Below are 27,528 nucleotides of genomic sequence, written 5' to 3' on the forward strand. Positions count from 1 at the left end.
TAGATCAAATGAATTGGGAAGGTGCAGGTTTATTTATTTATTTGTTGCATTTGTATCCCACATTTTCCCACCTCTTTGCAGGCTCAAGGTGGCTTACAATACATCATGAATAGTGGAAATAAGAAAATAAATAATTGGTGTTACAGGATTTTGGGTTACATGGTAAAGAAATACATGATAGCAATATAACAGAGAACATTATAAGACATTTCTAGATATAAGTGGGGAATTTCACATGTGCTGCTCTTTGTGGTATATCTTATCAAAGAGATGGGTCTTCAATAGTTTGCAAAAGTTGGTTAAGTTTGTGAAGAAATAGATCTATTTCTGGCAGGGAGGTCGATCAAATCACTCATGTAACCGGGGGATTCTCCATGTATGATCTTGTGGGTCAATGTGTTGATCTTGAAATGTATTCTTTCTTTGATGGGGAGCCAGTGAAGCTTCACTCGCAGAGGTGATGCACTTTCAAATTTTGATTTGCCAAAAATTAGTCTGGCTGCCGTGTTTTGGGCAGTCTGGAGTCTAGTCAGTATTTGGGTTTTGCATCCTAAGAAAACACTGTTGCAGTAGTCAGCGTGGGTAATAACAGTGGACTGTATCAGGTTCTGGAAAGTGTTGAATGGGAGGTATGGCTTCACTCGTTTCAATATCCACATCATATTAAACATTTTCTTTGTGGTGACTTTGGCGTGGTTATCAAATGATAAATGGTTGTCAATCATTACTTCATCATTATCGGATATGGAGAGTTTGACATCAGGGGTGTTCAGAGTAGTTGGGAGGTAAGGGGAGTATTGGGAAGAGAGAACCAGGCATTGCGTTTTTTCTTTATTCAATTTCATTGAATAAAGAAAAAACTGGTCAAGATGAGACTTTTGAAAGGAAAGCCAGCATCCATGTCTAAGGATCAACTTTTTGTCCATGCTGGGGATCAGTACTGCTCTCAGAGCCACTCGTCAGCCCTTCCAAATAGGGCTAGAAACATCCTTTCACCTGTAATTCTTTGCATGGGTCATTTTCCTCTGTCCTTCAGTCTAGCGCTGCCCTGGCTTCCTTTAAGGGAATGTACATTCAGCTCAGAAGTCTGTTTCTTAAAGCTTTTCCTACGGGAAATACAGGAATTAAGACACACTCACAGAACGCACACAACAAGCACACATTTAATGTAAAGAGAGGCATAATCTACAACTGGCCAGTGAATGAGGCATTTAGAAGGCGTTTTTAATCTTGGCAGCCACAAGTAAGAGAATTTCCCCGATCTTGTGCTGCCAGTTCTGGATATCCTTGGACATCTGGCACCATAACTCGCCATGACGTGGTTCTGTGTTCTCACAGCGCTTGCGCACCTCCTCCTGTTGCTCCTCTGTACCATGCTGCAGCTCAAACTTGTAGAAGAAAGCCCAGGCATCACCCAGGTCCGAGTCAATTTTCACTGTGCGATGAAACCACTCCCGGGCCTTTGTTATTTTACGCTCACTCCAGAATAACTTGGCTACAGCCAAGAGCACGTGAGGGTCATGCTCACATTTCTTCAGGGCATCCACACTCTTTGTTTTACGCTGTGGCCGTGCCTCCAGGAAAATGGCTTCTGACCACAATATTCCTGAATTGGGACACTCTTGCAGGGCTTTAGCCATCAACGTGTTGGCAATGTTCTTCAACCCTGCCCTGTACTCCAAGCGCACAGACTCTAACCAAAGCTCCGGGTTCTTTGGATTCTTCAAACGAGACTTCTCCAAGATGGCCCTGGCACGGGTCAGCTGTCCAGCCTTCTCCTCCAACCTGGAGAGCAGCAGCCACAGTGGAATGGAATGGGGACACTTCTTTAGCCCCTGGTTATATGCTTCACGAGCCATTTCTGAAAGTTCTTCCTGTTCCAGGATCTGCCCTTTCATCACCCAGAGCTTGGGAAAATCCTCATAATGATTCAAGGCTTCTTCACAGAGGTCCTGGGCAGCTTTGATGTTTCCCAGCACCCATTCCAACTTTACCGACTTCATGAAGACCCTAGCTGTTGATGCACTGCTGCGAGCCTTTGCTAGTAGTCTTCTAGCTCTTTCATACTCATTGTTCTCAGATTCCAACTTCACTGCAGCCAGCCAGATCTCTTCACTGTTTGGATTTGCCTGAAAAGCCAGAGCCAGAATACTCCTGGCAGCAGGCACATCGCCTGCCAGCCATTTTGACTTTGCTCCCATCAACCAAAGGACTTCTGCCTTGGGACAATGAGCGACAGCCCTCTGCAAGAGCGCCTCCAGGGATTCCCTGGTGCCATGGTTCTTCTCAAAGTATGCTGCTCTCAGCCAGACACTCTTCTTGCTTGGGAAAACCTGTAAAGCGTGGGCATAGATTGCACGGGCACACTCCAGAGCACTGTGGGAAACACAACTGTCAGCATCTTCCATCCAGGTGTGCTTCCTGTCTTCCTCCTCAATCCCAATCCCAATCACAGCTCGGATAATTGCCTGACATGTCACCACACTGCCAGCCTTATCACACTCCTCTGCATCCTGGATCCACTGCTCTCTGTTGATTTCCACTCCATTTGCCCGCAAGGAAGTAATGGCTCTGTCAATGATCTTGTCCACCATCTGTGTATTTCCATTGGCTTCTTCAAGTTTGGCAGCCGTAATCCAGATGTGCCGGTCTGTAGGAATATTTTCTCGAGCTTTGTTGAGAACTTTACGAGCATTTTCATAAGTTTCTAGTCTTGCTAAAGCAAGCCACAGCTCCACACTCGTGGGACAGCACTCTACAGCTCTGCTAAGCATGATTCGGGCATCTTCAGGCTCTTCCAGCTCCACTGCCGCCTTCCACAGACGCACAGAGTTAGGTACATGCTCCAGGGCTTTCCTCAGCACACGCTTTTTCGCTCGGATATCGGTCTCCAATTCTGCCGCTCGAATATAAACCCGCACAGACTGTGGCAAGTGGCGTACTGCTTGGGCTACCACAGCTTTAGCTGTGTCACCGGGCTGCAGGCGGGCAGCTTCTAACCAAACATCTTCACTCTTCGGGCACATTTCAGTGCCTTTCATGATAAGATTTCGAGCCACTTGTAGTTTGCCAGTGACCTCCTCCAAACGTGCAGAAGCGATCCAAGCTGGAGGGTGGTGAGGGTTGGTCTCCCGCACTGACTTCAACAGCAGCCGGGCTTTTTTGATATCATTGATGTCTCCACCATGTGTTGGGATCATTGAATTTAAGTCAGTCAAGTATCCTTTGGGATCCACCACAGTCTGGCCACTCACAGAGTCTGACACCTGGCTCAGTCTCATATCCATCAAGGTATTCCTGGCTTGTCCTATCTTTCTCATGTCCAGGTCACCAGTGCCTGGAGTCATCAACCCAGATGTCATTCCTCCTGGATAAGGGGTGTTCAGCCCCCCAGCAAAGGGAGTATTTAGTCCACCAAATTGTGTCTGTCGGGGATCCACAGAGGTGTGATTCTCTCCACTCTGTAAGTGTTTTGCAAAGAAGCTATCTGGGATAGGTGTCAGTTTTTCGTAACGTGGGTTCCTTTGCCGTTTGTTCCTGGCATCACCAACTTCAGGAATACTTAGCCACTCTTCCTCTGTGACTTCAGCCAGTTTCCTCTTTAAGTCAGAAAACTGCTGCTGAATTTTGGGTCGCTCCATGCGGTATTTTTCAATCTCCTCTTTCTCACGCTGCTCTCTTCTCTCTTTCCTCCGTTCGTCCATCCGCTTATCCAGGGCTGCGTAAATAGCATCTGCCTCCTCATCATCCTTCTCATAGGGTCCGCTGGAAAACAGGCTCCCAGCATAGCCATTAAACTCATCATAATTAGTATCGTTTAGGTCCTCATCATCGTCATCAGCCTGACTCTTCTTCATCTGGTCCCCCACTGTCCTCTTTCCTGGAGGAGCATGGCGATCGTCTACTGGGTCATTGGCATCTCGGGCAGGACCGATATCAGAACGGGTTGTAAAACCGGTGGCACCTCTGCCCAGGCCCGGCACATATCCAAGCGGAGCGGCCATGCCAAGGAAAGGCTTTTTCTTCTTGTTCATTGTGCCAGTGATGGAAGCAGTAATGCTCGTAGCTCCGCCGGACACGGGCGGGTTCCCCGGGCCAGCCGCCACGGAGCCGCTCGGTGCTGCGACGCCAGACGCCATTTTTCTTCTCCCGGAAACTGAGCTGCCGTCCAAGACCTGCTGTGTGAATGACCTGCTCAAACAATTTGCTGCCACTGCTTGCGCCGAACTTGCCGCCGAAAAGGCACCCCTGTGTCCTCGGCAAACCTTTATCTTCTCGATTTGCACTGTAAGTCCATTCCCTTCCAGCCTCCCAGCCAATCCCCGCTGCAGTTTCCAGTGACGTCACTCCTACCCAGACGGGGAACTACTACTACTACTACTACTACTAAGGGGAACTACTACTACTACGACTACTACTACTTAACATTTCTAGAGCGCTACTAGGGTTATGCAGCGACAGTCCCTGCTCAAAGAGCTTACAATCTAATAGACAAGTGGAGTGGAGGAGTGGCATAGTGGTTATGGTGGTGGACTTTGGTCCTGGGGAACTGAGGAACTGAGTTCAATTCCCACTTCAGGCACAGGCAGCTCCTTGTGACTCCATTGCCCCATGTAAGCTGCATTGAGCCTGCCATGAGTGGGAAAGCGCGGGGTACAAATGTAACAAAAATAAAAATAAAGTGAATGGTCGGTCCGATAGGGGCAGCCAAAATTGGGGCAGTCTGGATTCACTGAGTGGTAAGGGTTAGGTGCCGAATGCAGCATTGAAGAGGTGGGTTTTAAGCAAAGAAGATGGGCAGGGAGGGCGCTTGGCGTAAGGGCTCAGGAAGGTTGTTCCACGCATAGGGTGAGGCGAGGCAGAATGAGCGGAGCCTGGAGTTGGCGGTGGTGGAGAAGGGTACTGAGAGGAGGGATTTGTCCTGTGAACAGAGGTTACGGGCGGGAATGTAAGGGGAGATGAGGGTAGAAAGATAGTGAGGGGCAGCAGACTGAGTGCATTTGTAGGTAAGAAGGAGAAGCTTGAATTGAATTCGGTATCTGATTGGAAGCCAGTGAAGTGACCTGAGGAGAGGGGTGATATGAGTATATCGGTTCTGACGAAATATGAGACGACGAGCAGCAGAGTTCTGAACAGATTGAAGGGGGGATAGATGGCTAAGTGGGAGGCCGGTGAGGAGTAAGTTGCAGTAGTCCAGTCAAGAGGTAATGAGAGCGTGGACGAGAGTTTGGGTGGTGTGTTCAGAGAGGAAAGGGCGAACCCGGAGGGGATGGCTGAGCACGGGACAGGGAGCTACTGCATGGCTGCTCGCCAGCCTTCTTTTCTGCTCGGTGTGCTGCGGCGGCTAGGAAAGCAAATAGAATGTTAGGTATTATTAGGAAAGGAGTCAAAATAATATGGCCATTGTCAGAGGGACAGAAACCTTTGGACAACATCAAAGTAAGATTTGAGTGCAAATGATGTAAGAATAAATGGGAGCTGACTTTAGGAGATAAGTAGGGTGCTTATCAAGCAGACAATGTGAATTTGCATAACGCCTGATTGACCTGATCAGAAGTGATTGGATGAAAGTGGAGCAGATTCCATCTGCTTGAGAATGAGGCAGTAAAGGATGATGTAAATAGAGGAAATAGTGGTAGTCTGATTTTAGCTATTTTCTGTTTAAAATAAGTAGCCAAGTGGTCGGCAGTAGGTGTGGGATCAGTAGAACTGGTTATTAGTTGAGTGCAGGGGCGTAGCTACGGGTGGGCCTGGGTGGGCCCAGGCCCACCCAATTTCAGGTCAGGCCCGCCCGGCCGCCCGCCCACCCAAGCGCACACACATTGCAGCAGAAACAGTACCCGCACTGGCTCATCTGATCGCTCCAGAGTCGCATCGGCGAACTGGCGCGGGCGGCGCCAGTAAAAGCATAAAGCAGCCAGGCTCTTCGACTCCGTCCGTCCTTCGCTTCCCTGCCTTCTCAGCACGTCCCGCCTTCCTCTGATGTCATTTCCTTTCGGGTGGGCGGGACGCGCTGAGAAGGCAGGGAAGCGAAGGACGGACGGAGTCGAAGAGCCTGGCTGCTTTATGCTTTTACTGGCCGCCCGCGCCAGTTCGCCGCTGCGACTAGAGAAGGAGGGAAAGAACTGGAAGCCATTTAGAAAATCTTTTTCTACTCCCCCGCGCAGCCGTCGCCTTCACTCAAATCACAGGAAGCAAACCTGTGAGCTGCTGCCTGCGTCCACGTTGTCATTCTTTATTGTTGGTGAGCAGAGGGAAGGATGGGATTGGGAGGGGTGGTGAGTACAGAGTATGGGGAATGGGGGACTAATGAAGTGGGTGAAAGATGGGGGGAGGAATTTAGGAGACTGGGTAAGGGAGAGACAGAGGGGGGACTAGGAGTGCTGGAAAGGGAATGAGAGGGAGATGGTCAAAGGGGAGAGAGGAGCATCGATGGCCATGGATGGGAGGACAGGGCCCAGGGAGAGAGGAGAAATTGCTGGACATGGAGGGGAGGGCAGGGGAGAGAGGAGGGTTGCTGGACATGGGTGGGTGGAGGAGATGGGATGGACGTGAAGGAAGGAGATGCACATGGATGGAGGAGAGAAAGAAGAAATTCTGGACATGGATGGAGGGGAGGGAAGACAGAGAAAGGAGATGCACATGGATGGAGTGGAAGGGAGAGAGAAGAAATGCTGACATGGATGGAGAGGAGGGAAGAGAGAGGAAGGAGATGATATGAGGGGAAAAGAAGAGAGGAGAAAAACTGCACATGGATGGAGAAAATAGGCAGAAGCTGGATCCACTGGACAGTCAAGTCTGCGGAGGACCAGAAATGAAGAAGAAAGGAGGAAAGGAAAGAAATAAATGGAAAGGAAGCCCTGGAAATGGAGTTAAGAGGACAGATAGCAGCAGAATCAGATACTGGGCCAGCATGATCAGAAAAACAAAGTCACCAGACAACAAAGGTAGAAAAAAATCATTTTATTTTCATTATAGTGTTTGGAATATGTCCACTTTGAGAATCAGGTGCTCAACATTAAAAGTTTATATTTATTTACTTATTTATGGCATTTTATCCCACATTAAACATGAATTAGATTGGCACCTGGGATCATTTAATTTTATTTCTTGGAGAGAGTAATGCATTGCCTCCACCCCCAGGCTCTCTCCCCGGCTATAGCCAGCTCTGCAATTTTGAGGGGAGGTGGACCGGGGGGGGGGGGGCGCAGAGGTGGACCAGGGAGAGAGCCTGTTGTTAAACATTTACCAGCAAACCACTGTCTAGTGCCCACCCATCCAACCTGTTGGCCCACCCAAAAATTGACTTCTGGCTACGCCACTGGTTGAGTGGATTTGTCCTTAGCGCAAATTCTCTCTTGTCTCCTGCTTTCACGTTTCATTTCTAAAAGATCATAATTGAAGGAAGGAGATAATCTTTTTGTACCAGATTTGACAGTCACAGCTGCAATAACATCAAGGACTGCTTTACAAGTATCATTCCATTGCTGAATGAAATTCAGGGAGGGGTTCGAGGTAAGTAATGCAGTGAATGACTCATTGGACCAGAATTTTTAAAGGTCAATTTTAACTCTAGTTTTAAAGAAATGTAACCAATTTCAGGATTTGGAATGACAATTAATTTTCTTCCAATGCAATTTAAAAAAAGAGGCTACTGTGATCTGACCAAGGTATTGGGGTCCAATGAGAATCTGAGATGAAAAAAGTAGTTGGGTCTGTAAATTTAGTTGCTAATATATCTAATTGATGATCTTTAATATGAGAGGACATTCCGTTGAAAAGCGAGAATTGCCAAACATTAAGGGATTCTAGGAAATTCTTGGTGTATTGGTTGGTAATGTTGCAAGATGTAAATTAAGATCTCCAACCATAATGATATTATCATTATTAATACATGCATTGGAGATGAGTTCGGTAAGATCAGCCTCAAGTGAGTTCCAACAATTAGGAGGACAATATAACATTAGGAGGCAGATAGGTTTAAATAAAGAATGGCAAGAAACAGAACAAGTAGCAATTTCCAGATTTGGAGATTGAAATTCAGAGATCGTTTTTACCTCAAATAAAGATTTAGAGATGATAGCTAAACCACCTCCCCCCTCTTTTTTTTTAGCTCTAGGGAAATGAACAACGGAATAATTGGGTTGCCATACATCTACAATAACAGGGTCATCTTTTGCCTTTAGCCAAGTTTCAGAGATTAGAACAAAATCAAATTGAACATCAGTTATCCAGTCTTTAATAATTACAGCTTTGTTAACAACTGATCCAGCACTGGCATAACCTATAGACAGAGAAAAATAAGAACAAGTAAAGTTGCTGACAGTGGGACTTTAATCAAATGGCGGAGCCTTTTTTAATGTGATGTTTAGTAGAAGACACAATGTTCGGATCCTTGTGATTCAAATAACTAGAAGCAAAAGTAGAGGGATTCCTTTCGTGATAAGTTGGTAAACAATAAGGATAATAATATCTCCTAGGATATAACACTGGGGTAGCAAAATAGGAATCAAACCCATTAGTAAAATGAATTAAGTGTCTAGACAGAATGAGAAAAAAACTAACCAATATAGCAAAACTCTTAGCATTCTTTAAGGAATACAAGCACTCAACATGTGGAAGCAGGAATGACCGAAAGCAGCTTTGAGCTAAGTCAGTAACACTGCAGCGATTTTAACAGCAGATCCACATTGCTCAGTTTAAATTTCACAACACAGCAACTGCTCCCACTGTGAAAGCATTTCTTTGGTTAACCTCCAGCTGCTAGTTTTCTGCATGAACTTTATTTATTTATTGCATTTGTATCCCACAATTTCCCACCTCTTTGCAGGCTCAATGTGGCTTACAATATAACATGAATAGTGGAAATATATAAGGAAGCATACATTTAGTATAACAGAGGGGTCTTGGGTAACATGATAATGATGGATCATAATGGTAGATTAACAAGTAGAAAAGCAGTTCTGAATATAAGTATAGGAGTTCATATTTGTTGGTCTTTGTGGTATACTTTGCCAAAGAGATGGGTCTTCAGTATTTTGCGGAAGTTAGTTATTTCATAGATCGTTTTTAAGTTGCACGGCAGCGTGTTCCAGAATTGCATGCTCAGGTAGGAAAAGTTTGACACATGCATTAGTTTGTATTTTAGACCTTTACAGTTGGGGAAGTGAAGTTTAAGGAATGTGCGGGATGATTTTTCAGCATTCCTGGGTGGTAAGTCTATCAGGTCTGACATGTAGGCTGGGGCATCTCCGTGGATGATTTTGTGAACTAGGGTACATATTTTGAACGTGATGCGTTCCTTGAGTGGGAGCCAGTGTAGTTTTTCTCGCAGGGGTTTAGCACTTTCATATTTTGTTTTACCGAATATGAGTCTAGCTGCAGTGTTCTGAGCGGTCTGAAGTTTCTTGATTATTTGCTCTTTGCAGCCAGCGTATAGTGCATTTCAGTAATCTAGGTGACTGAGTACCATTGATTGTACTAGGTTACGGAAGACTGTCCTGGGGAAGAAAGGTCTCACTCTTTTTAATTTCCACATCTTCTTGGTTGTGTTTTTCGCGTGATTCTCAAGTGTTAGGTGTCGATCAATGGTAACTCCAAGAATTTTTAGGGTGTCTGAAATTGGGAGATTCAGTTTTGGTGTGTTGATGGTAGTGAATTTGTTTGCTTGTGTTATGTTGCAAGGTGAGTATTAGGCATTGGGTTTTTTCTGCATTGAGTTTCAGCTGAAATGCGTCTGCCCATGTGTGCATGATGTGTAGACTTTGATGTCGTTGGAAATTTCCTTTAGATCTTGTTTAAATGGGATGTAGATCGTTACGTCGTCTGCGTATATGTATGGGTTAAGGTTTTGGTTTGATAGTAGTTTCGCCAAGGGTATCATCATTAAGTTGAATAAGGTCGGTGAGAGGGGGGATCCCTGTGGAACTCCGCATTCAGGTATCCATGTAGCTGATGTAGTCAAATTAGATGTTATTTGGTATGATCGTGTGGTTAGGAATCCTTTTAATCAATTGAGGACATTGCCTCCAATTCCGAAGAATTCGAGGATATGTGGTAGTATTCCATGATCAACCATGTCGAAGGCGCTAGACATATCGAATTGTAGAAGTCGATTTCTTATTTCAGAAATCTTTTTGTCTTTTGTTTACTCAAATAGAATGATAAAAAAGTCCAGCACTTAGCTGACACCCTGATGAAGGTCTTTTTCCTCGTGTTTTAATTACAATTTCATAGTGAATGTACACAACTGGAAATTTAGATTAGGCTCTTCTCCATTTGATATGTTTTTCTATCGTTTATTAGTACTGTGAGTTTTATCCTGCTACTGCTACCTTTTCGATCGTCCGTGTTATATCCTTGGGCTTCAAGATGCTTGAAAGGCATCTTACTCTCTTTTGCTTCGCTTTGCACATCACCGACTGTGTATACTGAGGCTTCAGTTATGACCGTGCATATAAAGACGCTGTGCCCGGCTGTCCTTGCTCATTATTATTACTAGTAAAAAAGGCCCGTTTCTGCCGCTGATGAAACGGGCCCTAGCCAGCACCAGACTCCCTTCCCCTCCCCTTACACTTGTCTTTCTGGTGGTCTAGAGGTACCTGTTCGGTCGGGGCAGGAAAGAAAGCCCCCTCTTTCCTGGCCGTAGCAGTGCTGCTAGCTTCCTTGCTGCATCGTTTGGGAGTCCGGCTCTCGGCGTTTCAAAATGGCCGCTGTGAGTTGAGGTCTCGCGAGGCAGCTTCAACTCTCGGCGGCCATTTTGATTGGCTGAGAGCCGGACTCAGACACAATGCAGCCGGGCAGCTAGCAGCAGCGCTCCGGGGAGGAAAGCGGGGGTTCCTTCGTTCCTGCCCGAGCAAACAGGTACCGCTAGACCACCAGGAATAGTGGCTTAAGGGGATGGGAGGTAAGGTGATGAGGGGAAGAGTGTGGTACCGGGGGCGGGCCGGTACCTTGAAAGGGGCGGGGCGATGTGGTGAAAGGGGCCGGGGTGATGGGCACGTCGTCGTTTGTGACTGGGATTTGTTGGAAGGGGAGGAGTAGGGAAACACTGCTCCCCGTGCGTTGATTTCCCTTGTTGTCGTGTTCCGCCCTCGACGTCATCACGTGTGACGCGAGGGCGGGGCATGCAGACATGGTGAGTGTTGTGGCTTCACCACCATGAAGTTACGAACCTGTGTGTGAGTGCCTGCAGTGACGTCAGTGTCCTCAGAACGTTGAGGGTGCGTTTTATTATAGTAGATTATTCCTCCGAAGACAAAAAACTCTAATCTTCGCTCTGTGCAATGGCAACAATTGACTTACAATTCTCGTCTTTTGGTGAAACCTTCGTATACAAATTGATCGGAGGTTCAACTTCCCTTTCTTCACGAATAATATTTTCTTACGACTCACCATCTCGAGAAGACTGGTGCAAATTAGCATAAGCAGCTCTGGAGCTATTGAATACATTAATGACTCGCATGAGAAACTCTGGAATTATTGAATAAATCCTAATAAATTAATGACTGCCATGAGAAACGAATTATTGAACTAATGACTGGCGTGAGAAACTCTGGAATTATTGAATAAAGCCCAATAAATTAATGACTCGCCTGAGAAACTGCTGAATTATTGAATAAATCCCGAGAAAGAAATCACTGGCATGAGCAGCGACTTTTCTTCACTTGTAAACTGTTAAGCGGCTTTTCCCTCCCAATATTGCTTGATCGAGTGCTTTTTAACATGTCCTTATTATATGCATTAAAGTCTCCCTTGCTTACACGGGTCTGTGTCTGTTTTCTTTGCCTCTGTTGTTTATTATGGGGCGAGGACAAAAGTAATAGATATGTTTACAAGAAGTGAACAAGCATCATATAATACTGTAATGGTATCAGTTTATTACTGAAATATGTAGCATATTTGCTGGATTATATATACACCAATATATTTGTGTATCTTTTAAAAATATATATTTGACACGGCAGCAGAGAGAATAGTTTCATTTCAAGCCCCTCTCTCTCCATTCCTTTTTCTGGGAACTTCTGAGAGCAGGGATAGTTAATCACAAACACTTAAACACAAAAGAGCTTCCTCTGCCCTCCCACCTAACAAAAGATGGACTAAGGTGGACACCTGAATAAAACAAAGAACTCAGGAGAAGCATAAACAGGACATTTGCTTGTCAAAGGTATACCTGCCCCTCCCATCAGCTTTCAGACATGTGCAGAAAGGAAGGACTTGTAATGTGTATCTGCCCCAGAGACTGAGCAGGACATCAAAAGAAAATCCAGACTGTAAGTCTCGTGATGTCATAAGACATGAGACCAAGATACCACAATGCTTTGCAAATGCTCAGGGGTCGTGTGCAAAAAACCAGGAAGCCAGCAAAGATCCACATGGCATATCCTCCTGCAGCTTGCAAGGTATAAAAGCAAAAGCTGTTTCCCCAAGACTCAGATTCTTTCACTGCAAGCAACTCAGATTCTCTTCACTGCAAGCAACTCAGATTCTCTTCACTGCAAGCAACTCAGATTCTCATCAACTGCCAGCAAGTCAGATTCTCTTCAGCTGCAAGCAACTCAGATCCATTCACTGCAGAAGCCCTCCTGTCCTAACCATGTGCTCATCAATCAGCTGGACCACAGCATGCTTGTAACAAGGACTTGTAAGTTAACCTACCTGCTACTTTGTTCTATTTTATGCACAGATTACCTGTAAAGATCCCTTAAAACCTACCTCTCGTGTGCAATTGTATATTAAATCAACCTTTTTGAAGCTAAAAATACGGTCTCTTTGTGTTCTGAGTATACTTAATTTATTTAATTTATTGCAATTATCACCTTTGGTGATTGGTGGAGAAATCAATATAAATACAGCACCTGCTCTTAAATTATAAGCAGTGGCGAGTTGCTCTAGAGCTATTTTCCCCAAATTAAATCATTTCTTGTAACATATTAATTGGTGGAGAACGGGGACAGGTATTCTGTGCGAGTAGAATACGGTAGCAGTGTTCTTAAATTATATTTTTGTATTTTGCTGCTTTATAGAGAACTGAGTATCAGGTTTCATTAATTAAATTTCCGAGTGATAAATTGATAAGGTTTTCAGGGCATTTAGAATATTTAGAATGCAGTGCTGGATGGATGTTTGGTCTTATTTAGGTACTTATGCACTCATGTACTTTATGTATTTCATAATCAAATCTTTAGGCATGCTCTGGCATAAAATAAAAAACAATTTTGCAGTTTCTTTTGAGAAGGACATAGATAACCCCACTTTGCCTAAGCAATGCGTAGAATCCTCTGGCCCTAATCCTTGGACCCATAATGTAACTGAAACAAAATGTGATTTATATTCAATTAAGGAAGGGAGCAAGAGAATTTCTGCATGCACTTGGTTAATGTGGACCATATATAAGAAAGCCTTAAGGGAACATGCAGAATTGAATGAGAAATTACTAGCCAAAGAGAGAGAATGTATGCAGATAGAGAATGAAAAGGAGTTCTTAATCACAATGACTAGTTGCTTAAGTTATCAAGTAGATTCTCTTAAACAGCAAGTCCAACAGCAGGTAGCTCAAGAAAATCAGATGCAGACCCAAATTTTAGCTTTAGAGATGCAGGCCAGCCAGGTTCCAGACTTGAAGCATTTAATCAGAGAATTAACACTGCAGATGCCCCCAATAGATGAGAATATTGATCATGTACAGGATTCACATTTGCAGGGGTCAGCCTTTACGGGTCTCCCATGTGCTCCTCCAGACCCAAATACAGCTACAGCCATGCTTGTTTCAGCTATGGTAACAGTATCACAGTCCACACCCATAGCAGGAGGTTCAACTAGAACCATTAGTTCTCAGACCCCCTCACAGCATCCAAAACCTCAGCACATATATGCACAACCTGTTCTGCAGTCTAATTTAAATGCTCATGATTCAGCTCCTCAGCACACAGATGCACCACCTGGGCTGCATTCTGATCTAAGCTCCCATAGAAGGGAACCTCTAATAAAGAAATCAGCTCCTCAGTATGTAGCTACTGAAAACCGCCAGCAAGCATGTGACATTTTAAACTCTCATGTAGCCTTGCAGATATTGCAGATAGCTAACAATAAAAAGAGAAATTTGCCGCCAGATAAACAGAAACTTATAACTGCAAGTCCTGCTGGACCAGAAACTGACATTCTGTCAGCCCTTCCTGCAATTTAAAACCTAAAACATGAGGAGACGCGTCCAGCCTGGACTGGACTTCTCCACAGCATGACCCACTCTGCAGATGGCAGGGAAATCCAGGTGCTAATTTTTAAAAATATGTTGGACAGGAAAATAGAAAACGTTTTTGCTAAGAATTTAAAATGTAGCTTCTATTGTTCTTTTAATTAAAAATGTAGCTTCTATTGCTCTTTTGAACATTTAAGATTTAGTAATGTCTCTTTGCAATAAGTCAGATTTAAAATGTCTCTCTGTGATAGCTTCTGTTGTAATTTGTTTTTGATATAATATTGTATAAGGATTTAGAAATGTCTTTTTTCTGATGAGTGACTCCCACTGGAGTTGAAACTAAAATACTGGGTAAGAAGTTTTAAAATGCCTCCTTAAACACTGCTAAAGCAGATAAATATGGTAACCTTTTACCACACTCATTACCCATAAAAGGTTTCTCTCTGAAAAATAAAAAGTTTCTCTCTGAAAGGTAGTTCATGGCACTATACCATGACTCTGTTTTTGTTTATTTGGTCAATGATTAAGTAAATATTATTGCATAGGATTGATAGGAATAATTATTTTCCTTTTGTGTATTATTATGATAATTGCATACATATGTCTTTCTTGTTTCTAATGAAACAGTAGTATAATAGCTCCACATTTATACCCTTGCTTATGTATCACTGCTGTGAATACCTCAGTTAGCCTCTGAGATAGAGAATATAGGGAAACATTAACAGTGTCAGGATTTTCTTTGGAATGTCAAACGCTGAGAATAGTGACTGAATAGATTGTTCCACCCCATTGCGGTGGTATAAATTGGTCAATTGCGCACTCTCATGCTATTGATTTGGCTAGCATACTGGGTAAGATATCCTGTGGCACAAACTTGGGAGCAGCCTATGCCCCTGAGCAGGTGACACAAAAAGAGATGGTCTCTGGAAATAGAGCAAAATGGCACTTCTGTGGCTGAAGTCATATAAAGTGTACTTGCAATCCTATTTTAAACCAGAGCAAAGCCATACTCTGCCACCTGACTGAATGAAAGCCTAATGAAACTGACCACAGAAAACTTAACCCTAGCTACCTAAATGTAAGTCATGAGCAAACAAAAGTAATAATGATGAGTCTTTTTGCTTATAACAGTCAATATTCCAGCTAAGGACATATTCCAAGATTCATAGTGATGTGACATAGTAGATGACGGCAGGAAAATACCTGCACGGTCCAGTCTGTTCAATGTCCATTATTAAAAGATTCACCTCTTCCAGTACACATGCCCATGTAAACAGTTCAGTACCTTTGCTATTGTTCTTTTGAAATTATGCTACTGTACTAGGTTAGAGTTGTTTTTTTAATTTTAGCTTTTATAGTTCATTTTATGGCTCCTCATTCCAATATATTAAAAATTTATTTTCACTCGGAGCCAAGAGAGGGAATGTAATGGTATCAGTTTATTACTGAAATATGTAGCATATTTGCTGGATTATATATACACCAATATATTTGTGTATCTTTTAAAAATATATATTTCACACGGCAGCAGAGAGAATAGTTTCATTTCAAGCCCCTCTCTCTCCTTTCCTTTTTCTGGGAACTTCTGAGAGCAGGGATAGTTAATCACAAACACTTAACAAACACAAAAGAGCTTCCTCTGCCCTCCCACCTAACAAAAGATGGACTAAGGTGGACACCTGAATAAAACAAAGAACTCAGGAGAAGCATAAACAGGACATTTGCTTGTCAAAGGTATACCTGCCCCTCCCATCAGCTTTCAGACATGTGCAGAAAGGAAGGACTTGTAATGTGTATCTGTCCCAGAGACTGAGCAGGACATCAAAAGAAAATCCAGACTGTAAGTCTCGTGATGTCATAAGACATGAGACCAAGATACCACAATGCTTTGCAAATGCTCAGGGGTCGTGTGCAAAAAACCAGGAAGCCAGCAAAGATCCACATGGCATATCCTCCTGCAGCTTGCAAGGTATTGTAGATCCCCTATGGGTGAGGTTTAGAGGAGATGGTAAGAGTATGTAATCACGGTGTACAGGCCCCACACTCAACACTCACCAATTGAGGAAATGCAGAGAAAAATAAGGAAATTCTATATTTGGTATAGTGTGCAATTCAAGATGTTAATAAATGAATTTCCCTTGGTGATGGTTCAAATTTTACAAAGCGATGACAATATTGCACACTAGACTTGAAATTAAAATAATTTATTGACCAAAGTGTTTCTTTAAAAATTCAATATATAATTGTAATAATTTCATTAATAAAACAGCTGTTCAATTGTATTAAAATATCAAATGTAAGAGATTTGTTTTCACTTCAGAACAAACAGTAGACATTTATAACCTGCAACATTTTTTCTCAACATTTTTTCTAACTTTCAGAAAATGTGTACACCTACAATAAATAGCCTCCCATCTACTGACATCTTTCACAAAACAAGTCAGATAAGTAGTACAGTTGTTTATATTCTCTATTCTTCAAAATTTACTTTAACCAGAAAATCTTAGTGAAGAAATTGATTCTTTATCTCAATTTTTCTCTTTAAGGATCAAACCTCCTCCACTTGGATATGAAAACACTTCTATACCTTCAGGTAAGTATTTTTAGTCTCTGAACCACTGTAGATGTTTGTACTTAGCTGTTTTGTAGACCTTTCTTGTATGGTGTTAACTTTGGTCTTTCTTTAACGTTGGTGCACTTGTTGCTTTGATGTTGCCAGTACTTTGGTTCAACGCTGCCAGTGAGCAGGAACCTGGAACTTGGATACCTACTACACTATACTTTAATAAACTCAAAAAATACAAAACCCTATACTCTAGCTATTGGCATTGGTACATAACCCCCTTATCCGCTTGCAGGGAGAATTATGTTTTTTTTCCCTAGCTAGCTACCCCAGCCAAAGAAACGGATAATTCTGGGTCCCTATACTTTCCCTCCCATAGCTTCTTTCAGTAGAATATTTAATACTAGTAAAAAAGGCCCGTTTCTGACACAAATGAAACGGGCGCTAGCAAGGTTTTCCTCGGAGTGTGTGTGTTTGGGAGAGTGTATGTGAGAGTGAGTGTTTGAGAGTCAGAGTGAAAGTGTGAGTCCAATCCATGCTCCTCTGTCACCTGGCCCCTCCATTCATCCCTATCCAGCAATTCCGCTGTCTCCCTGAGGCCTGCCCTGCAATCCATATGCATCCATGGCCATCTGTCCCCTCCATTCATCCCTATCCAGCAATTTCCCTCTCCATGAGTCCTGCCCTTCCAATCCATGCCCATCCATGCTCCTTTGTGACCTGGCCCCTGCATTTTTCCCTATCCAGCATTTCCCCTCTCTGCCTGAGGCCTGCCCTGCAATCCATATCCATCCATGGCCATCTGTCCCCTCCATTCATCCCTATCCAGCAATTCCCCTCTCCCTGAGTCCTGCCCTTCCAATCCATGCTCCTCTTTCACCTGGCCCCTCCATTCATCCCTATCCAGCAATTCCCCTCTCTGCCTGAGGCCTGCCCTGCAATCCATATGCATCGATGCCCATCTGTGCCCTCCATTCATCCCTATCCAGCAATTCCCCTCTCCCTGAGTCCTGCCCTTCCAATCCATGCCCATTCATGCTCCTCTGTCACCTGGCCCCTCCATTTTTCCCTATCCAGCATTTCCCCTCTCTGCCTGAGGCCTGCTCTGCAATCCATATCCATCCATGCCCATCTGTCCCCTCCATTCATCCCTATCCAGCAATTCCCCTCTCCCTGAGTCCTGCCCTTCCAATCCATGCCCATCCATGCTCATCTGTCACCTGGCCCCTCCATTTTTCCCTATCCAGCAATTGTCCTGTCTCCCTGAGCCCTGCCCTGCAATCCATATGCATCCATGCCCATCTGTCCCCTCTATTCATCCCTATCCTGCAATTTCCCTCTCTCCCTGAGTCCTGCCCTCCCAATCCATGGCCATCCATGCTCCTCTGTCCCCTGCCCCCTCCATTCATCCCTTTCCAGCAATTGCCCTCTCTCCCTGAGCCCTTCCATGCCCATCCATGCTCCTCTGTCCCCTGCCGCCTCCATTCATCCTTTTCCAGCAAGTCCCCTGTCTCCCTTCCATGACCCCCCCTTGCATCCATGCTCCTCTCTCTCCCATGTCCCAGCCTGGGCCGCCCTCTTCTTCCCCCCCCCCCCTCGCATCCATGGTGTCGTTTCTCCCGTGCCCTCCCGCTCCCATTGTTTTTCTTTTGTGGCCACCCTCTTCGCTCCCCCCAACATGGTTTTTATTTGTTTTTCTTGTTTTTAAATGTACCTCCGTGGCGTTTCCGGCAGCGAAGCGTCAGGGAAGGAGGCGGTGCTCCCGACGTCTACCTTCGCTGTGTTCCGCCTTCTTTTGACGTCAGAAGAAGGCGGAACACAGCGAAGGGAAGGCTAGACGTTGAGAGCTCCGCCTCCTTCCCTGACGCTTCGCTGCCGAGCGTTGCGATTGGATGAGTGTCATTGCTCCGCCCTCAACGTCATCACGTTTGACGCGTGGGCGGGGCAGACACAATGCGATCTCACCCCCTTCACTTTTGGCTAACAGAGGCTTCATTCGAACGTTGGAGGTGCGTTTTATATAGAGAGATGTGAGTATATTAAATTATATTTTCAATACCAGACTTCTCAATCCCTGGAAACTATTTTGACATCAGCTTGCACTGCCATCAGAATGCAGTGCAATTAGTCTTTTCCTTCAATTAGTCATGTATTTTAACATTCAGTGCAGCTTTTCACTTTCCAAACTCTTTCTTAAAATCAATCAGATTTAATAGAATTTTAAAGTGTACTGCAACCAGCACTGTTACAAAAATATTAACTGGAACACCTTATCAGATGGACCAGCCTTTTTATCACATTATAACTTTAATATCCTAGCAGGATTTATTGTGCTACTTCAATTCCAACACCAAGACTTTTCAAGCAGCCATCAATCATTTCCCTAAAGCCCCTAAACTCGCGACAGGCTTTTAAAATTAAGTAATTACTTCCAATTACATTCCTCACACTCACATACAGGCTTTATAACACTTCAAATCTGTCCTAACACAGATTTTTGTATGACAGCTGAGCATATCACTAGCACACGTCTGCTCAGCGTCAAACTCACCTCCCAACTGCCAACTGCCAGGCTTAGAACCCTATACAACTCTCCCCCCCAGCTCGAGCCATAAGCACGAGCTTAACACATTCCAAAACCCCCCAGCACACAAACACAGCACTTTTAAATTAATACTGACCCATTTTGCACATATACATATAACCAGCGCTTTAAACAAATGTAAACTTTAATACCTTAAGGCTCCTATAGCCTGCAAATCTTCCTTTTCCTTCCCTGCACGAGCCTCTCGCCAGCTCCTTGCACGAGGTAACAGCTGGCTCGTGTCCTCTCCTGCACCCGGCTCTCTGCACTTCCCGGCGCGTGCAGCACTGCCTTCATGGCTGGCCGCTTTAAAAAATAAAATCAAAACGTTGGGAGAGTGCACCGGAGCACTTCCCCACTGCCTCCGGTCCCACTCCAGTCTTTTTCCCTCTTTGGAACCGGCTCTGCGGTTAAAAGGAGCCGGTTCCCTTTAAGATTAAAAAAAAACTCGGGCCCTGCGTCAAACAGGCGTCTGACGTCATTACGTCAACGTCGGATGCCGACGCAGGGCCGAAGAGAACCCAGACTCCTCCCAAGGCTTTTCTCTCTCTCCTCCGCCCCTCACCACGCGGCCTCGCGGTGGCGCGCCACTCGCGCCTACGCGATTACTACTGCCGCTGTCTTTTCCCTTCCCCAGGCCTTGCTCCGGTCCCAAATCGGGACTCAAAACGCTGAAGCAAGCCTGGGGAAGCCCCGAATCGTGCCAGCCACCATCCTGAATGGCCAAAACCGGCCCGAAAACATCGGACCCGCAGAGGGTCAAAGGAATCAGTCGGGGCACCTCAAAACCAGCCCCGAAGCCCAACGAAACCCCGGAGCCTAAGGTAAACCCCTTAAAGGGGCGCACTTTAATTTTATATATATATATTTTTTAATCCTTTACAGTATAAAAGCAAAAGCTGTTTCCCCAAGACTCAGATTCTCTTCACTGCAAGCAACTCAGATTCTCTTCAGCTGCAAGCAACTCAGATCCATTCACTGCAGAAGCCCTCCTGTCCTAACCATGTGCTCATCAATCAGCTGCACCACAGCATGCTTGTAACAAGGACTTTTAAGTTAACCTACCTGCTACTTTGTTCTATTGTATGCACAGATTACCTGTAAAGATCCCTTAAAACCTACCTCTCGTGTGCAATTGTATATTAAATCAACCTTTTTGAAGCTAAAAATACGGTCTCTTTGTGTTCTGAGTATACTTAATTTATTTAATTTATTGCAATTATCACCTTTGGTGATTGGTGGAAAAATCAATATAAATACAGCACCTGCTCTTAAATTATAAGCAGTGGCGAGTTGCTCTAGAGCTATTTTCCCCAAATTAAATCATTTCTTGTAACATATTAATAACCAATAAATTGCCCAAATAGTTTCCAAAACTAAAGTAAGAACAATAAACCAAAAGCAATAAAGGAAACCTAACAAAAAATAAACCTCTATTTTTAATGGAAACATTGAACTCGAGCTTGTTTTGGGGATAATGTGAGATATAAATAAATATCGGGACTTTATGTAATAACCATCTTCAATATTGCAAGTTATTCAGGTAGGTCTTTTACTAAACCGCGGTAGCGCTTTTAGCACGCGCTAACCGCTAGAGATGTCCATAGGAAAATAGGGGCATCTCTAGTATTTAGCGCACGCTAAAAACACTACCGCCGCTTAAAGACGCCCTCAATGGCAGCTTCTATAAACAGTTTAATCCTGTCTCCCCCCGACTGTTCCACTATAAACTGGGTTCACTTCTACTGCTGGGACTAGAAACAGCGTGCAATGCTTTCCCAATTCCTATCCCCGGACAATTCCTTTGCAAGCAGTGAAAAAAAAATAACGCTGCTGTACATAGTTTGTTTATAAAGCAGTGGACAATTCCACCGCTCTCCCTACTAATCTTAGGCTTCTCTGGAACAGAAGGTTGATAATGGAGGGGGGGGGGGGGGTCTTCAGTGGGGCTTCTTGCTGTAAGAGGCTTTACTTTAAGAGGAAGCGGCTGATAACAGGATGAGGCACGGGAACATTAACGTTAACACCTTGGCTTAGATCCTGCTACTGTTACCTTAGATCGCGCGTTTTATATCCGATATAGGCATCAGTTACAGACCGCCGACCATAGGCGGTCAGTGGCCCAATTGTTTGGGGAAGCTAAAGGGGGCGGGGTTAGGGGTGGGGCCAGGGGCAGAACTTACCTCCATAATTGTCTGACAACACACAGAAAAAAATAAGTAAAAATAAAATAGTCACAATTAATACCTTTTATTAAATTTAGATATTAGATATGTATCATATGTCAAAGAATAAAGTGGTTGCTCAAAGCATATACTAACCACAATCGCTCAACTGCAAAACACTATGCACAACTTTGTGCAAAAACACACTCAGAACCTTACTGTACCATAAATATTACACTGGGCAGACCTAATACACCAATATACCACCCATATGGAAAATGCAGACCGTCAACAATATGAAACAAGGGATCATAATATCATAATTCTCATGTAGAGCCACAAAACACCCTTTTAGGGTGGATAGTGTTCACAATGAACTCCTTTTATTAACGACCATATGTAGATCCTTCAAGAGGTAGTGTGTCATGATTTAGGCTCTACACCCTTTCTGATGTTTTGTTGCCACCTCAGTAAGGCCAACACACAATCTCTCCACTGCAAAACACTATACACAAACTTGTGCAAAAACACACTCATAACCTTACCAAACCATAACAGCACTAATTCCAAGGACAGGACAAGCTACAACCTTATGTGTGGAAAAGCAGCACTATAATTACAGCTGGCTGTAAAACACCAGTACACAACCTAGTGAAACAAAAAAACAAAAAGGGCTGCAAATACTACACACTAGCAGAATACTGCATTTTGATCACACATGAAAAACACATGACACAACAGATATGAAGGCACAATACTGAACTGGAAAGTTACCTCAAGAAATCAGACTCAGCATGCAGCAATACTAGAAAAATTGAAACATACATGCAAAATATCACAGATACACATTTCCAAAAGCTGACATATTCCAATTAATAAATTCTGAATAAAATACTTTTTTCTATCTTTGTTGTCTGAGCATTTAGTTATTCTATTCGCTTTGGTCCCAGCGTCTTCTGTTTTATGCAGTGTTTTCTTTTCATTTGATATTTTTTCTCTCACCATGTCCACCATCCTCTTGTGTTCTTATGCATCCTGTCTACCACTTGTAGCTCTGTCCCTATCCTTCCTCCAGTTTCAGCATCTGCCCTTAAAATGTTCCGATCCAGCCCTTACATTCAGCAGCTTCCCATCTATGTCTTTGTCTTGCCTTGGCCTGCATTTCCCTCTCTTTTTCCCTATCCCCTGCTGTGATCAGTATTGCCCCTCTGTGTCACTAACCCTCCCCACCCCCACCCCCGTCCAGTGGTGCACCTTTGTGTTCTTATTCCTTTCCCTCCATATCTCACATCTCTTGTTTCCCTGTCACTCTCCTCTCTCTTCCCTTCTTCCCCCATCCTGGGGCCAGGATGTCTCCCTGACTCCCTCTTTCTTTCCCCTCCCCACCGTTCAGTATGTCTCCCTCCTAGATCTCCAGGGTCTTTCCCCCCCCCCCCCTTTCTTTACCTAGTCAGTCAATCAGTCTTTCTCTTGCCCCCCACCCTCCAAGCTGATCCAGCATCTATGTATCCCTCTCGGCCTCTCCCTCTCTCTCCAGCACCTCTTCCTGTCTGTCTCTCCCTCTACTAAAGCTAACAAATGGCATTTAGCTAATGAATTTCACATTTAAAATATGATGAAACAAAACATATGGAAACTATGACCAGAAGCACAAATTCTTAAGGCATTTAAAAAACAAAAATAAAACACACACACAAAAAACTGCTTCAGAACCCAAGTGACAAACGTCCCTGCAAATTCTGAACTTCTGCCATTCATTTTAAAGCTGATTTTCCAAGTCTGTAAACTTGATTTTGCACAGCAAAGATCTAATTAAAACAACATCTATATAAAAATATTTAAGTCAATATTTAAAAAATATATATATTTCTGTCAAGAAAATTGGTTTCAAACTTTGGGTACGAGGGCAAACAACTAACCCTTTGGTTTCAGTAGAAGCCCTGCAGATTATAGCAGACAGCAAAAGAGAATACCTTCCCCAAAATCCCATCAGATTTGCTGTTACTACACAAGTAACACAAACAGCAGCAAGTGCCACAATGATCTGAAATGAAACCCATTCCATAGGCGCCCCGTATAAGAAGCTGTGACCTTTCCTTGCCTTTTCCGCCACCGCCCACCCCCCGCTGAGCCCGCCCTCAGCTCCCCGACCTTTCCATTCCTGCCGTGGCCGCCCGACATTTAAAACTTTTTAAGTCGCAGCGACGGCTCACCTCCGCTCCAGCCTTTCCCTTCTCCTTCTCGCTCAGTGTCCCGCCCTCTTGGAAACAGGAAATACCTCATCAGAGGAAGGCGGGACACTGAGCGAGAGGCGAGTTGGGAAAGGCTGGAGTGGAGGTGAGCCATCCCTGTGACTTAAAAAGGTTAAACGCCAGGCAGCCACGGCAGGAATGGAAAGGTCGGGGAGCTGAGGGCGGACTCAGCGGGGGGGAGGGGGGGCGGCGGCGGAAAAGGCGAGGAAAGGTCACAGCTTGGCTGGGGAGGCATAGCCTCCCCAAGCCTCTTATACGGGGTGCCTAAGCCACCAGTTTTGCTTTAAATTCCCAGATTTTCTTGATATTATTGTCAGGGAGACAGGGTTTTGTTTCCTTTCGGTTAATTAAAGTTCAGGTACAGACAACAATTTAATCATCCTGACCGGAAGAGCTCCAACGCAAAAAAGAGGAGAAAGCTGAAGAAGTTTTGTAGCAGTGTTGCAGCTAAGTGATTGCTTGTTCGAACTTTGAACAAAAGAAGTAGTTAAATTAAAAGGTAAAAAAAGTAAATTGAAATACTGTATACTTACCTTCGCATTCTTGACTGTGAGACCTGGAAGAAAAGAAAACAACACAAAGGATCAGTTCTTCACATAGAGGAACAATCTTAACATTATTAACAATAATTAAGATTTAGAAACTTAAAATACTTATCTGATATATTGATTGAAAGCATTTAGATCCAAGCTGTTAGGATTGATTGCTGTTAGAGAAAAGAAATAAAATCCACGTTAATCCATGAAAGAAATTGAAATGCTGACATAATTTTAAGTTAGTTTTAAATAAATTTTAATTTGTAACAATTTCCTTGATATGGTAAAGGCTCTGATAATTTCTTCTGTGGGGAAGAGCACTGTGACATTTTTCAGGGCCTGTTCCTTCGAGTAAACACTTATGACATCATAGTGGGGGTTTACAATATCTCCCCTCAGCCGTCTTTTCTCCAAGGTGAAGAGCCCTTGACACTTCAGCCTTTCCTCATAGGGAAGACGTCCCATCCTCTTTATCATTTTTGTCGCCCTTCTCTGTATCTTTTCTAATTCTACTATATCTTTTTTGAGATGCGGTAACCAGAATTGAACACAATATTCCAGGTGTGGTCGCACCATGGACCTATACAAATGCATTATAATGTCCTCACTTTTGTTTTCCATTCCTTTTCTAATAATACCTAACATTCTATTTGCTTTCTTAGCCGCTGCCGCACACTGAACAGCGGGTTTCAACATATTATCAACAACGCCGCCAAGATCCCTTTTTTGGTCAGTGACTCCTAATGTGGAACCTTGCATTACATAACTATAGTTCGGGTTCCTCTTTCCTACATGCATCACTTTGCACTTGCTCACATTAAGCGTCATCTGCCATTTAAACGCCCAGTCTCCCAGTCTCGTAAGGTCCTCTTGTAAGTTTTCACAATCCTCTCGCGATTTAACAACTTTGAATAGCTTTGTGTCGTCAGCAAATTTAATTACCTCACTAGTTACTCCCATCTCTAGATCAATTATAAATATGTTAAAAAGCAGCGGTCCCCAACACAGACCCCTGGGGAACCCCACTATCTTACCCCAAAACTTTAGCTTGAAGTGCCTTGACTCCCACAGATGGCTGGTAACAGAAGCTGAAAAGCACCTCACAGTTCATCACAGAAGATTTCTGAATGGGCTTCTTTGAGGTTAAGCCTTAAATCCACCCCACCCCCATGTTGAAACAGCAGAAGTCCCCTGGGATAGTACCTCACGTTGATCTGTCATAGCCTGTGATTCTCCAGCTGTATCTTAGGTTTCCTCCTCCATCAGTCCTGCACCAAAAGCCATGCCGGCAGAATCCCAGATGCCAACAGGGTTGGCGTTTCTATCTCCAGGGGGCTACTGCAGGCAGCTCTCTCTTGCCCCAGGCCTGCTATATCATCCTTATCCATCCTAGGCAGCTGGCCTTCTGCCTGTGTTACACAGTCTGCTGGGGACTGTGACAAAAGTGGCATTGTGCAACTCAAGGGTGGGAGGAATATCTGGAGGTTGATAAGGAAAAAGAATTGTTTAGATATACAGTGCAATCCGTTTAAGTGCAAGGGTCTGGGACCAAAGAAATACATGCAATTAACCGAAGCGTGCACTTAACCATTGTGACCCAAAGAAGCTTGACATCTGATAAACATATGTCAAGTACTATTTATTATACGTACAAACTGACGTTAGGCTTACTTGAAGTAATCAGTCATAGTCCTCTGTACACTCTTGTGTCTATGAGTTCCATAGACTACGTCTGCCAGACGGTAAAAACTGTCATAGCACTGACATCCAGTGGCCTCCAGATAGGCCCGCATGGTGTTGAGACTCTCCAGCGTTCTTGCAAAAGTGACAGGAGGTTGTTGAATTTCGTCAGCATGTGCCTCGCTGCTCATTTCATCATCTGTTTCATCATGCGTGTAGGCGCATATCTCGACATCAGTGCTGTTATCAGCTGTTTGTAGATTGTAATCAACAGCTACGTAGTGATGAAACTCCTCTGCAGTAACACAGGCTGGGATGTCAATAGCCTGTTCATCTGATGTGTTTGCAACAGTTGCATCTGTTTCGTCTCTCTCCACATCCCTAACAAAGCTTACCCGCTTGAAGCAGTTCACAATGGTTGCCTGTGTAACATGATTCCAGGCTTCTTTCTGCATATGTAGGGAATCCAACAGTGATAGATTACGAGCCAGTTCAACAGCACGTTTATCCTTGCCAGTCTGGTCATCCATAATGCTCTTCAGACAACGTAGCACAACTACTTATCATTTCTATAGTGCTACTAGACGTACGCAGCGCTGTACACTTGAACATGAAGAGACAGTCCCTGCTCGACATAGCTTACAATCTAATTAGGACAGACAAACAGGACAAACAAGAGAAAAGGGAATATTAAAGTGAGGATGATAACAGAAGGGTTCTGAACAAGTGAATAAGGGTTAGGAGTTAAAAGCAGCATCAAAAAGGTGGGCATTTAGCTTAGACTTGAAGACGGCCAGAGATGGAGCTTGACGTACTGGCTCAGGAAGTCTATTCTAGGCATAAGGTGCAGCAAGATAAAAGGAACGGAGTCTGGAGTTAGCAGTGGAGGAGAAGGGTGCAGATAAGAGAGATTTACCCAGTGAACAGGGTTCTCGGGGAGGAATGTAGGGAGAGATGAGAGTGGAGAAATACTGAGGAGCTGAAGAGTGAATGCACTTATAGAACAATAAGAGGAGTTTGAACTGTATGCGGAAACGGATAGGAAGCCAGTGAAGTGACTTGAGGAGAGGGCTAATATGAGCATAACGACACTGGCGGAATATTAGTCGTGCAGCAGAATTTTGAACAGATTGAAGAGGAGAGAGATGGCTAAGTGGGAGACCTGTGAGAAGCAAGTTGCAATAGTCTAAGCGAGAGGTGATAAGAGTATGGATGAGGGTTCTGGTAGTGTGCTCAGAAAGGAAAGGGCAAATTTTGCTGATATTATAGAGAAAGAAACGACAGGTTTTAGCAGTCTGTTGAATATGTTCAGAAAGGAGAGGGAGGAGTCGAAGATGACCCCAAGGTTACGAGCTGATGAGACAGGAAGGATGAGAGTGTTATCCACAGAAATAGAGAATGGGGGAGGAGGAGAGCTATGTTGTTTGAAATTGGCTATTATGCCCTGATCCATAGGTTGGATCAGAGAGGTACTGTTTGGTGGCAGGAAGACCACCTTGACGTTAGACAGCCTGACATCATCACTGTGTGCAGCACAATTATCACAAA

At 44.1% G+C, this 27,528-nt stretch overlaps 1 pseudogene; it reads right to left on the reverse strand.

Annotated features, from left to right (window-relative positions):
- Positions 1 to 1,145: 1,145 nt before the first annotated feature.
- Positions 1,146 to 4,139, reverse strand: LOC115466175 (annotated as a pseudogene).
- Positions 4,140 to 27,528: the final 23,389 nt, after the last annotated feature.

Source organism: Microcaecilia unicolor, chromosome 3 (assembly GCF_901765095.1).
Source record: "Microcaecilia unicolor chromosome 3, aMicUni1.1, whole genome shotgun sequence".
Taxonomy (NCBI): Eukaryota; Metazoa; Chordata; class Amphibia; order Gymnophiona; family Siphonopidae; genus Microcaecilia; species Microcaecilia unicolor.